At 54.9% G+C, this 12,665-nt stretch overlaps 1 pseudogene; it reads right to left on the bottom strand.

Moving 5' to 3' along the window:
- Window positions 1-289: 289 nt before the first annotated feature.
- LOC120383923 lies at window positions 290-12,305 on the bottom strand (annotated as a pseudogene).
- Between the last annotated feature and the right edge of the window lie 360 nt (window positions 12,306-12,665).

Genomic DNA, 12,665 nt, shown 5'->3' on the forward strand with positions numbered 1-12,665 from the left:
GACCCTGCCACCCCCACCTCCGCCTGTCCCCTGCCCAGCTGTTAGTGCCACCCCCTGCCCAGCCCCAACATCTACCCTTCAGGGCCCCTCTGCTCCTCCTGCAGCTCCAGGGGTTCTTCCCCCTCCTCCCCCCATCCCTGGGGCTGCAGAGAGGGAGGGGGAGGATCTTCCAGGGGACATAGAGATGAGGAGCCAGGGGCTGGGTAGATGGGAGTCCTCCAAGATCATAGAGTCTTGAGTCCATGAGGCTAGAGAGGCTGATTTCCCCTTCCCCCCTCTGCGGTGTGTCTCAGGGACACAGGCTGAGCCGGGATCCCCCCCCCCCCAGAACCAGGGTCGGATTCTCCCCCCAGGGACGGAGCCCGGTGGGAAAGTGAAGATCGGGGCCTCGTCACCAGCATCGATAAATGTCACCTGCCCCCGGTCACAGTCCAGACAAACCCGGATCCTGCTGGGGGCCCGGCTCAGGGGCAGGGGGGTCTCAGGGGAGGTGAGAGCGTGGAACTGACCCCAGCCCCACCCCACAGCCCAGATCCCCCCCTCAGGGCTACGGCTGATCCCTCCCTTCCTCCCCACAGACTCTCTGGCCACCCCCACAGCCCAGTATCTCCCAGCCCCCACCTCCACCTCCCAGCAATGTCTCCCCGAGGTGAATCCCTCACAGCCCAGCACACAGGGATCATAGTCAAATCTCTCAGGGTTGTTGGGCAGCCGCTGCCGTGTGTCTCCCCATCTCACACTTTTCCGATCCTCAGACAGGACGAGGATGGGATGAGCCGTGTCTGGATCCAGAGTCACATTCGCTGGAGAGAGAATCAGAGCATTAAGGGCAGAGCTCAGCCCTGGGGGAGGATGGGACCATTTCTCACACTCCCCAGCAGCCCCCTCCTGGCTGGGTCAGGCCTGGATCCCAGGGAGCTGCCTCTGTCCTGGGTACCTGAGACTGTGCAGAGCTGTCACTGCAGCTCCTCAGTCTATGTAATACGACCCACGTCATTAGTTTCTCTTTTGCTTGCAAAAGCTTCAGGTCCCTGCTCCTCTTCTTGGGACTGCTCCATTCCCAGTGGCAGAGGCACAGCCAGGAAGGTGTCGGAAGCTTTTATAGAAGAGGGGACGGGTACCAGTTAAAAAATTGAGCAAGAAACTCCCTCCCCTAATGCAGCCTCCACTCCCAGGCCAGGGAACATAGAGGAAGTTGCAGTATTGCGTAAGTGCCACTTATCACCAGAGAGGAGGAGGAAGGATTGGTTGGGGTAGCCCCATCCCCAGCCCAGAGAGAAGGGAGGAGCTGCCAACATCACAGGAAGAGCATCTCCCCAATCCAGGAAGCAGTGAGCAGCTCCAATGGGAGAGCCCAGCCCTGCCCAAAGGAAAGGCAGGATGTTGGAGAAGAGTGATGGGGAGATCCTCTGCACCAGGTGAAGCAGAGAGATGTGGCAGAGAGCTCTGTTCAGGGGCGACCCCATTAAGAGCGTTTCTGTTCATCAGAATGGACATGAACTCAGCACTAAGGGTGGTGTCAGGACTGTTTGTGTGTCCCCGCCCCCTCCATGGCCCGGACCGAGGCCGTGTCCCCAGGCCAGGTTGGGAGACTTGCCCAGTATGGAGAGCCCCTGACACTCCTCCTGCCCTGGACATGGGTGCGGGGGGCTTTGAGAGCAGCCTCTGGCCCATGTGCCTGTTCTCTGGGGTGCGGTATCCTGGGGAGGTGGAGGGTACAGGGCCCCCCAGTGCAGCCTGGGCTACCTGGGTGGTGGCCCCAGTTCTGGCTTCAGGCCTGGCCAGGGGGCAGGGCCTCTGGGAAAGAGGAGCAGGGGTGGGGCCTTTGAGAGGGGCCAGGACTGGAAAGAGGCTGGCGCCGCAGGCAGGGGCTGCGCTACACAGGGAGGAGCTGATCAGTTGCCCTGCCCAAAGCACAGACACTGTTCATGACACTCCATGCCTGCCCGAGGCTTGCAGTGCGGGGAGGGGGAAGGGGAACGTGGCACCCTGCCCTCAAACTATGCCCATGTCAGAAAGTGTCCTGAACATCCCACTTTTAAAAGTGTGTGTGTGGCAGGGAGTGGGGGGGACATGGGCCCCTGGATCCACTGAATGTGTTATTTTTAGGGCTGTGTGTGTCATGGTCGCTGTCAGTTTGGTTGGTAACTTTAGCTACAATGTCATGAAGATGTTTTCTCTGGAATTTTCTCATAATTTAAAGACAATCTCCACCTGCAAACTCACCCAGTCTGGGGGCTCCTAGGGGTTCCCCCCTTTTTCTCTCCAGTGCAGATGGCAGAGTGTCTGGAGGGGGAAAGGAGAAGAGAGGGGAGATTTCAGACTTTCATACTTATAACAGCGTCCCCACTCTGTAACTTTTATAATTATGACAGAGAAACAGACCGAGACACTCAGTTATTTAATATAAAAAGGTCTGAAACCGTCTCTTTCCTCTCTCATTCAGGCATCTCCCAGCAATGGAACCAACATCCTTGCAGCCTCACAACCATCCCAAGACAGACAATCTGGAAGTGAGATTTACTTTTCCCCTCCTCATCCCCTCCCTCCCTTCAGCCTCTAGGTGGTTTGTCTCATTCATTTACGGCCTTTTGTCGTAACCTAGACTCAGATCATGCAAAGACTTTGGCATAAAAGTAACTTTACCCACTTGGGTCCCTTTGACACTACAGGGAGCAACATGAAGGGGCCCCCATCCTCCACAGGCAGATAGAGGAATAATAATAAAATCATTTCATAAATGTGGAAACTGAGGCAGGGGAAGGTTGACTCTATGGGCCAGATTCACCCCAATGCTGGCAAAAGGAGAGAAGGGAGGGGCCATTTGTGACTCTGCTGTTCAGTGGCTGCAGGGGCTGGTGCAGACCTTGGCACAGGCAGAGGAAGTTCTGAACCAGCCAGAGCTACACCCCTGTGACAATGGCCCCCGTGTGTCTTGCCCGGCGTGCAGAGTGTCAGAGGCCCAGCTTTACACTGCCCATGGCCCTCTGTCCCTTGTCCACCTCCATCCCTCTTCCACCCGCCCTCACCACTCCCACCCCATTCCCAGCCCTCTCAGGAACCCGCCTTGTGCCTGCAGCTGCTGGGGAGGAAGCAGAAGATGCTCCTGTGCTGGAGACATGGCAGGTGGGTGAATGGCTGGTTTGGGGAGGCCAGTCGTCCCCCCCCCCAAGTCCTGTCCTTTCTACTGAAGCTACTTCCATGCCCCCTGGAGCCCACCCAGACCCATTGTAGCTGCTAGCTCCTGCCCAGCACACCCAGCCCATGGAGTGTCGGCCAGCTCCAGCCTTCCCAGTCACAGAGCACCAGGGGGCCGGGAAGCAGGGGCCGCTCTGCCAGAACCGACCCCTGGCCCCTCCTCCCTCTGCAGCCACCAGGCCCAGTGAAGGGCCAAGAGCAGCCTGCTGCACATAGCTAGGAGGGGGCCTGAGCTGGGGTGGAGCGTGTGCGGGGCCACCCATGTCTTTTTGGGGAAGCGATGCCTTCCCTTGCCTTCGTTACCTGCTGCCCATGGCTGGAGGATTCCTCACTGTGTGGGAGGAGCTTTCTCCTTCCCCAAAGCCCATTGGCTCAGCACAGCTGCCATCCAGTACCAGAGCAGAGTGATGGGCTGGGTCCAGCTTTAACAGACGGCCTCTCATTTCTGGTCTATATCTTGGATGGCGACCTTTAGGCCCTAGGCCCTGGTTCTCAGAGGAGTGGGACACCTGCATTGACTCCACCTGCAGCTCTCTAGATGGGACAGAGAAACGTAGCTGCCCCCAAATTAGTCCATTTTCCTAATTGGGGCCAGAATGTTCTGACCTTTGGTAAATCATGAATTCATGTGAGCCGTCCTGACTCCTGGGCCTCTGCTCCATTTGTCTGCTTTCCACTGTTTGTTATGTTCAGTATTGAGAATTGGTACAAGGATTATTTCTTATGCAGCAGTTTGGACAGACCATGATTGTGTGTTTGCATGACTGACTTGGCTTTGGCCTGGTGAACAGTTTGCTGGACATAAGGGAAATGTTGCCTTAAGTGACCTTGTTATGAAGTGATGTGTTCATAAGTTGCTCTGTGGGACAAAGATGTTTTGATCACACAAAGAGGTTAAAGACAACGGTCATAAACAGATAGTTAAGGGTTAACAAGCTCAGTGAACCTGGCAAACACTTGACCAGAGGACCAATCAGGGGACAAGATACTTTCAGATCTCAGTAGAGGGAAGTCTTTGTTTGGGTTCTTTGTTTGGAGGGGTGGTTCTCTCTTGGGATTAAGAGAGGCCAGACGTACATCCAGGCTCTCCAAGCTTCCTGAAATATTCTCTTCTATTCAATATAGTGAGTATTAGAAAAGGCGGATTAGTCTTTTGATTGATTTCTGTATTTGCAAATGTGTGTTTGCTGGAGAAATATTTTATTTTTGTTTGCTGTAACTTGTACTTAAGCTAGGGGGGAAGGAGTCCCTTTAGTTTTTATAAGCTGTATAAGGTTTGAATCAATCAATCAGGGTGACTTGGACCCCAAGTGTGTGACATTCTCACCCAAGAATTAAAGAGAAGCATCATCTAACTATGAACCAATTGCCAAGAGCCATTCTCCTCCCACAGCCACAAAAGCTTTTCCCAATTTCCACTCTAGATCCCTTCTAGGTACCTTTGAACTTCCTCAGAGGCTCCATGAGAGCAAGAGTTTTCTGGGACAAATCGCTGAGTCTCTTTTCCAGTTCAGGAGAAATCTCCTCTGGCTGCTGGAACTTCCCCTTCTCACACCTGGAGAGAAACAGTTTCACATGGTTACATTTTACTTAGTGACACTTTATAATTTGTTGTCAGTGAAAGTTGCTGCTCTAATGGGCCTGGAGTTAGAATTCCTCTGCTTCTCCCAGCCTCAGAGCAGGTGTAGTTCATGCTCTGCCAGTCAAACCTTCACTCTGAAGATCCCATTTAACTCTGGCCTGGAGAGACCAGCTCTGGGGATAAAAGGGGAATTGAGTCTCCATGGCCAATTCGCTCCTTGGCCTCCATGCTCTGAGGGACAGGAGGTTCCCAGGTGAAGTGCTGTAGAAATCTCAACCTAGGAACTAGACTGAGACACCAACTACCCCCTCCCCAGCTCATTCCACACAGGTCTCCAAACAGCCCTCAGATGGGGAAAGGCTCTTGAAAACTGCTGCCCTGGGCTGAATAGTGACCAGGGCCCCAGCAGTGACAGGCCCATAGTCCATCCCCACAATCCTGATGCAGCCAGTCCCCCAGGGATGTGACATCTCAAGGAAATACTTGAGGTCAGGCCTTCCCACTGAATGGAGAATTCCAGAGTCTTCTATAAAAGGGTGAGAACATCAGGATAAAGTTCATTTGAGAATTTTGTGTCCAACACGTGACCTTCCCCACACATTTTGGCAGGGATGGTGTCCCTGGCCTGTTTGCCAGAAGCTGGGAATGACCAACAGGGGATGGATCACTTGGTGATTCCCTGTTCTGGTCATTCCCTCTGGGGCACCTGACACTGAGCACCATCAGAAGACAGGCTGCTGGGCTACGTGGACCTTTGATCTGACCCAGTATGGCCATTCTTATGCTGTAGATTCATGTGGAGATGTGGTGCAAGCTCTTTCCCAGCATTGTGAAGTGTAAGGGGGAGTGAGAAAGAGACACATACCTGGACAAGGTGCTTCTGATGTCCTGGAGAGAAAGAGAGAGAATTTCAGGCCCACCTGACACACACTTCAAATTCCAAAGAAGGGATTTTGCAAGTATGGGGAAGAGAGGCTCTGTCCTGGTCCCAGAGCCAAGGTAATGAGTCTTTTCTATTTCTAGTGTCAATGTGTCTGCGACTTTGCAATGAACAATAGTCATTCACATTTCAGTAATGCACACATGGAGTTACTCTGTGATCTCTGACTGCTGGACACTTGTACCCATGTTTTAGGAGCTCTCCTGTCGCTGTGTTGGGATCTGGAGTATTTCTAACTCAGTCTCACCTGCAGGAATTCACTTGCTGGCTTCTGACACTTCCCCTCCAGCTCACTGATCAGGTTACTGAGATGGGAAATTTCCTCAGAGACTTTGGTGATATTTTCATTCTGTATCTTCGTTATCTCCTTCTCCAGCTTTTCCAGCTGGGCCAGCAGAAGCTGCTCTTGTTCCTCCAGGAATTGGTGCAGTTGCTGAAAATCAGCTACAATTTGCTGCCTCTTCTTTTCTATCTGTTTCTGTAAAGCAACAGGGAAAGGGCTGGTCAGGGACATGGAGGCAGCCTGGAGTGGGGGAGGGGATCCTTTCATTGAGTGCTGAGTGTGCAGGAGGGAAAACTTCTTTGTAACCCTTAAGGTTTCTGACACTTGACTCTATCCTGTGGTTACCAGGAAAAAGTTTCCCTCACACCTTTTTCCATTTCTCCCCATGTCTCTAAAAAGGAATGTTTTCACATCTGACCTGGTTAAAACTTTGCATTATCAATGAACCCTGAGCATGAAGATCCTGAGCAGCAGGAGTCAGGAATCAGCATTACACTGATAGACGTTCCCAGGGGGTGGGGCAGGAAAATCAAATGATTTAATAATGCAACAAATGACACAGACACAGGCAAAGCCACTAGAAATTAATTCATTCACTGGAATGGAAGGAAGTCTAGATTCTGCACATGAATCTAACAGAGAAAAATCCATGATCATGGAGAAACAGACATGCCCACGTTCACCAATGCCACAGAGGAATCTGCCTACAAACAGATCTCTCACCACTAGTCTTTGCACATCAGTAACAAGAGGCACCTACCATATACTTTGGGCTTTTCTCCTCTCTAGTCACTTTAGATCCCAGCAGCTTTTCTCTCTCCTCCCTCAGAGTCTTCAAATGAGCCTGGATTTTTTCCTGTAGAAACAGAGATGATTTGGGACGTTTTATTTCGAGTTTGAGAGGGGTGCGTAGGGGAATATTTTCCCACACAAATCCAATGCAACTGTTGGTCCTAATAGGTTCATGACATTAGAGTCACCAAGGAAAAGAAATCTAAGAATGAAGACTGGGGATGTGTCATATTCTGGCTTGTTACCAATTCAGGTTCAGTCTTTTTAGTAACTGGAGAAAGACCTGAATTATCCAAGCTTGCCTGGTATTTATTAATTCATTCGTATTACAGAACAGAACAGGAAAATGGGAACACATGGTGGTGAATCACTACATTTAATTTTGAAAGATCAAACTACCAAAGAGATAAATCCCAGAAACCTCGTCTCCCTGCTTGGCCTGGGAGTTTTATCAGGGCGTCTGTCCCTTTTAATGGCCTCACTTCATCATTACTCAGGGCTGCTGCAGGAGTGGCAACATGGCCTAGTGGTGTGGTTGCTCAACTTGGGAGACCTAAGTTCTATTCCCAACTCCGGAACTCCACCACCGCGAACGGCGATGGTGGAGTCGACGGGGGAGCCGCGGACGTCGATCCCGCGCCGTGAGGACGGGTAAGTACTTCAAACTAAGGTACTTCGACTTCAGCTACGCTATTCGCGTAGCTGAAGTTGCGTACCTTAGATCGAAACACACACACCCCCCCAGTGTAGACCAGGCCTTGGAGTTGGTATGGCAACCTCCACCTTTTCATGTTCTCTTTGTGTGCGTATATGTATATACAATCATATATATACAATCTTCCTACTGTATGTTCCACTCGATGCATCTGATGAAGTGGGTTCTAGCCCCTGAAAGCTTATGCCCAAATAAATGTGTTAGTCTCTAAGGCCTACACCAGGGGGAGGAGTTGATGTAAGATATGCAACTTCAGCTACGGGAATAGCTTAGCTGAAGTCAAAGTATCTTATTTTGATTTACCTCCCATCCTCACAGCGCGGGATCGATGGCCGCGGTTCCCCCTGTGGACTCTGCTACCGCCACTCGCCCTGGTGGAGTTCCGGAGTTGACAGGAGCGCGTTCGGGGATCGATATATCGCGTCTAGATGAGACGCGATATATCAATCCCCGATAAACCGATCTCTACCCGCTGATCCGGTGGGTAGTGTAGACATCTCTAAGGTGCCACAAGTACTCCACGTTCTTTTTGTGAATACAGACTAACACGGCTACTACTCTGAAACATGTGAGCTCTGTCTCAAACCAGGCATGAAGAAGTTTGATCCTCTTCACTAGGGTGACCAGATCACCCAGGTCAAATATCGGGACGTGGGGGGGGGGGGAAGGGGGACAGAGGTGGAAAAATGGCGGCAGAGCAAAAAAAAAATCCCCCACCCTGATTCCTCCTCCCTTCACAAGTGCTGGAGGGAGGCCCAGGAGACTCAGGGGACCGCGGGGCTGGGGTGAGTGTGAGTCCGGCCTGGCCCTGAGCAGGCAGGACTCGGGCGCGGTACCTGGGAGGGAGAGTAGGGGGTGGCCTGCCGCGGAGGGAGGAAGCGGCCGCTGGCCAGGCTCGGCGGCTGCAGCTCTGGCGCCCACGAACCCCCCGAGTCTGAGCCTGCTGCGGGGACCCAGCCCCTGGCCAGTCGCGTCTGGGCTGGCTGCCCAGCTGGTGCAATCCCGCGGGCGGCCCCGGAATAGGGGCAGCAGGCCCCAGCCCCCCCAGGGGAACGAACGGGGCTGGGCTGCCGATGCCTCCGCCGCGGGATTGCACCAGCTGGGCAGCCAGCCCAGACGCGACTGGCCAGGGGCTGGGCGCAGCGTGCGTGCTGCTGGGTCCCCGCAGCAGGCCCAGGTTCGGGCCCGGGCGCCACGTGCTTGGTCACGTCCTCCCCCCGCGGCAGTGGGAGCTGCAGCAGTGGCTGCTCCCGAGTCCCGCTGTCCAGGTAGGGAGAAGGGCCGCCCCCCTACTCTCCCTCCAGGTGCCAGGCCGGACTCACACTCACCCCGACCCCGTGCTCCCCTGCGTCTCCTGGGCATGGCGTGCTTGGCAAGAGGCGGGGATTTGGGGAGGGAGCCAATGGGGGAAGGAGGGTGCGGAGTCGGGCCCGGCAGGGGAGGGCGCGAGCCCTTTCGGGCTCCGGAGCCTTTGCTTGTTTGTCCAGTGTCCTGACCTAACATTGGTCGGGACGCGGGACAAACAAGCAAATATCGGGACAGTCCCGATAAAATCGGGACGTCTGGTCACCCTACTCTTCACAGAAGATTTGCAGAGGCTCCTGGTGTTCCCCACACACCCGTTGCCTTCCTGCTCCCTTCGCTGCCTCTAATCCCAGCTGTTTCTATCTCCTTCACCAGCTGCCTGTTTGGCCTGAGGTTTCTATGTTGCACCATTTCTCTTTACTAAGGGCCAGTGGCAGATTAACACACAGGGCCACTGAGTCCCGGCCAATCTTGGGCCCAAGAGCAGGACTGTCTGTACCCACATGCAAAGGATGCAGCTGTGTAGGGCACCAGGAAATTTGGGGCACCACATTTCCTGGTGTCCAACACCGCTGCGTGGTGCTCCAGCCCCTGCCCACCCTATTTAGCATGGCCCTGCCACAGCGCCTCCTCTTCCCACCCCTGCTCTGCTCTAGCCCCGCCCCACTCCACCCATTCCCCAAAGCCCCCACCCCTGCTCTGCCTCTTCCTGCCCCAGCTCCCCTGAGGACTGCAGCAGGGGGCGGCCTGCACTCACCCAGCAGCAGGAAGTGGAGCACCCCGGCCCCAACCCGCTCCACTGGCCGTGCTGGGGGGTGTTTCCCCCTTGACCCCCAAAGCCAGCCCCTCCCATGGAGGCCTGGGGCCCACACAGCCCCCCCCCACCCCAGGAAGACTGCGTAGGGAACCAAAATGGCTAGGGACAGCCCTGCCCAGGAGTGTTGGAACTTGTGTAGAAGGTGGGAGGGCAACAAGCACAAGATCTGTGGCCCTGTCCCCTGCTCTTCCTTTTCTCCCAAGGGCCCTCCCCCCAGCCAGGCTGGAAATGAGAGCCAGGCCACAGTGAGAGCCCCTCAGGGAGCCCAGGCAACTGTGGGGAGCCTCTGACCCTTCATTTGCCCTGGGTGGGGGACTGGAGGGCCTGAGAGCAGCCTCTGGCCCATGTGCTGCCCAGGGCATCTGGAGGGCCTGGTCTCCCTGGGTAGCTCTTAGGTGCCTTCTTGGAGGGGGAGGGGGAGTGGGCAGAGGAGGATCGGGGGCAGGGTGCCATGGTGATGGAGGGACTAAGGCCCACCTCAGTCCCTCCCCCACCAGGAGAAGGCACTGATGTCACAGCCCCTGCTGCTCCGTGTCTACCCAAGGCTAAAGAGGCAACATGTGGTGGAGGCATGTGCCCCCAGATGTATTGGGATGCCTGTGGCAGGGACACCCAACAGCAAGGAGGCAGCATTTCCCCTGGCAGTAGCACTGCCCCTGTCGGTCGTGGAGGGAGGAAGAAAACAGCAGAGTGGCTCACTGCCAGCTGAGCCCTTTCCCCACCACATGGGGCAAGGTGGCTGAGGACCCCAGAACAGTAGTTCTTGGAGTGACCACCCTATTGAGATCCGTGGGGCAGTTACCTCTTCCCAGAGCTATTGGCTCAGGCTCTCTGCAGACTCAGGCACACGGCACTCTGTCAGTGAGGCTTGAAAGTTATAAGTCACTCAAACTTTTCTTTTCAATCCTATGGGCTAGAAAATTACTTTTTGTTGTGGATTTTTTTATTATGAAACCTGAAGTTCTGTTTTAATCATGTGACTCCAGAGGTGGGTCTCTAGGGAAGAACCCATAGTACCAGTGCTTAAACCCACTCCTGGAGACATGTTCCATCAGGGGTGAAAGATTCTTCCTAAAATTGGAGGTGCCATGAGACCCTGCCCCCTCTGTGGCCCTGCCCTGCCTGCCTCTTCCCCAAAGGCCCTGTACCCGTCCAGCCCAGAAGCTGGAGCTGAGTTGTGCAGCCCAGGTCCCTCCATCTGCCCAGGGTTGGGGGGATCCGAGAGCAGCCCCCAGCCCATGTCCCTGACCCCCAGGCTCCCTGCCCTGGACAAGTGGAGGGTCTGTGGCTCCCTGCAGCTGCGCGCAGCTCTTACCATGGCCTGGCTGTGGTTCTTTGGCTCCTGAGTCCCAACCCCCGCCCGGGCCAAGCTGGAAGCTGGAGCTGGGTCAGAAGAAGAGCTGCACTGGCACCTGTGGGGAGCCATGGACCCTCAGCCTGCCCTGGGCAGGTAAAGAGTCTGCGGCTCCCCACAGATGCCTGGGCTCCCTGGGCTTACTCAGGCCGGGCTTCAGCTTCCAACCTGGGTGGGGCCTTAGGGGGAAGAGGAGAGGCAGGGAGCCGGGCTGTGGGGAAAAGTGGGAGAGCCATGACCCCTTGGCCCTCTCTGTTCCAGAGCCCGTCTGTTCCATGCAGCAGAGTGGGGGCTGATTTGTTCATGACTCATGTGAATGCCCTGCTGGCAGTGCCTCCCTGCATCTTGCTTCAGTCCTGTGTGCGAGGAAAGTGCCTCACACAGAGCTCTAGTGCCCACCTCTCCCTAATGAACAATGTGGGGTTGATAGGCTGGGTGCCATCCGTGGCCAGGGCTCCCTGCACCTGCCCAGAGGAAGGAGCCTGCAGGGCAGAGATTTAGGTGGAGCCAGAGAACAGGGGAGAAAATCTGGGAAACTGGGAGATTCTGTGGCTCTGAGTGACTGAGTCTGAAAAGGGAAGGATTGAATTAACCTGGATCCAGAGTGTCTCCTACCTTGTATTTCTCGGCATCATCATCCATGAGCAGCACCGTGTGAGATCTGTGCTGGGGGGATCTCTCACAAACCACACACACGGCTTCCCCGTCCTCTTCACAGAACAGATCCAGGGCTTTGCCGTGTCTCTCACACAGAGTCTCTTTTCCTGGTTTGAAATCCAGTTGTTTGATTTCTTCCACTCTATTTCCTAGCTGATAGTTATTCCGGAGAGCCCCTTTCCGGATTTGGACTCTGCAGCTGGGGCAGCACAAAGGGTCAGAGCCCAGCTCTGTCCATGTCTCTCAGTGCTGAGTGATGCAGCCTCAGCAGAAGTTGTGCCCACACTCTGTGATCACTGGGTCCGTCAGATATTCCAGGCAGACGGGACAGTAGGTTTCCTCTTGGATTTCCCGTACCGGAGTCGCTGAGGCCATGGCTGCTGGGATCTCTGGGCTTCTGTTCTCTCTGCAGCAGAAATGGTTTTGCTGATCATGGGCAGACCCTGACCCACCTCTTATCAGATGCACTGGTGCAGAATGAAGGTGAAGAGAAAGGAGAGGCCGGGAGGTGGAGCAGGAGAAAGATAAGGAAAGAAGGAAGCAGGAACTACACAGGCCAGGAATAGGGGGTAAAGGAGCAGAAAGGGAAGGAAAGGAAAAGGTGGGACGGATACAAACAAGATCACAAGAACTTAAACTCAGGGTCTTTCTACACAGCACGTGTCCAGGCGGGGATCAGGCAGGACTGTCCTCGTGCAGCTGCCCCCAGGGCAGGTGTAACGACAGAAACATGAACCGCTCCAGATTCCCTACTTTGGCTGCACTGAGCATGGGCACCCAAACTGAGCATGCCCAGTAATCTTCGCTGTCGCCGCTGCACTGAGCATGCGCACCCGAACTGAGCATGCCCAGTAACCTTCGCTGTCGCCGCTGCCCTCTCTCTGCCCTCACTTCTACTTAGGATTTGCTGCCTCCTCTTTGGGGGGGTTTAAAAGGCTCAAGGGGGCAAATCGCAGCCGGGGGGGCTGCCAGGGTCTGAGCGGGGGAGGGGGGGTCAAGCTGCTGTAGGCAGCGGCAGGAGA

This window comes from Mauremys reevesii, linkage group 15 (genome assembly GCF_016161935.1).
Source record: "Mauremys reevesii isolate NIE-2019 linkage group 15, ASM1616193v1, whole genome shotgun sequence".
Lineage (NCBI taxonomy): Eukaryota > Metazoa > Chordata > Testudines > Geoemydidae > Mauremys > Mauremys reevesii.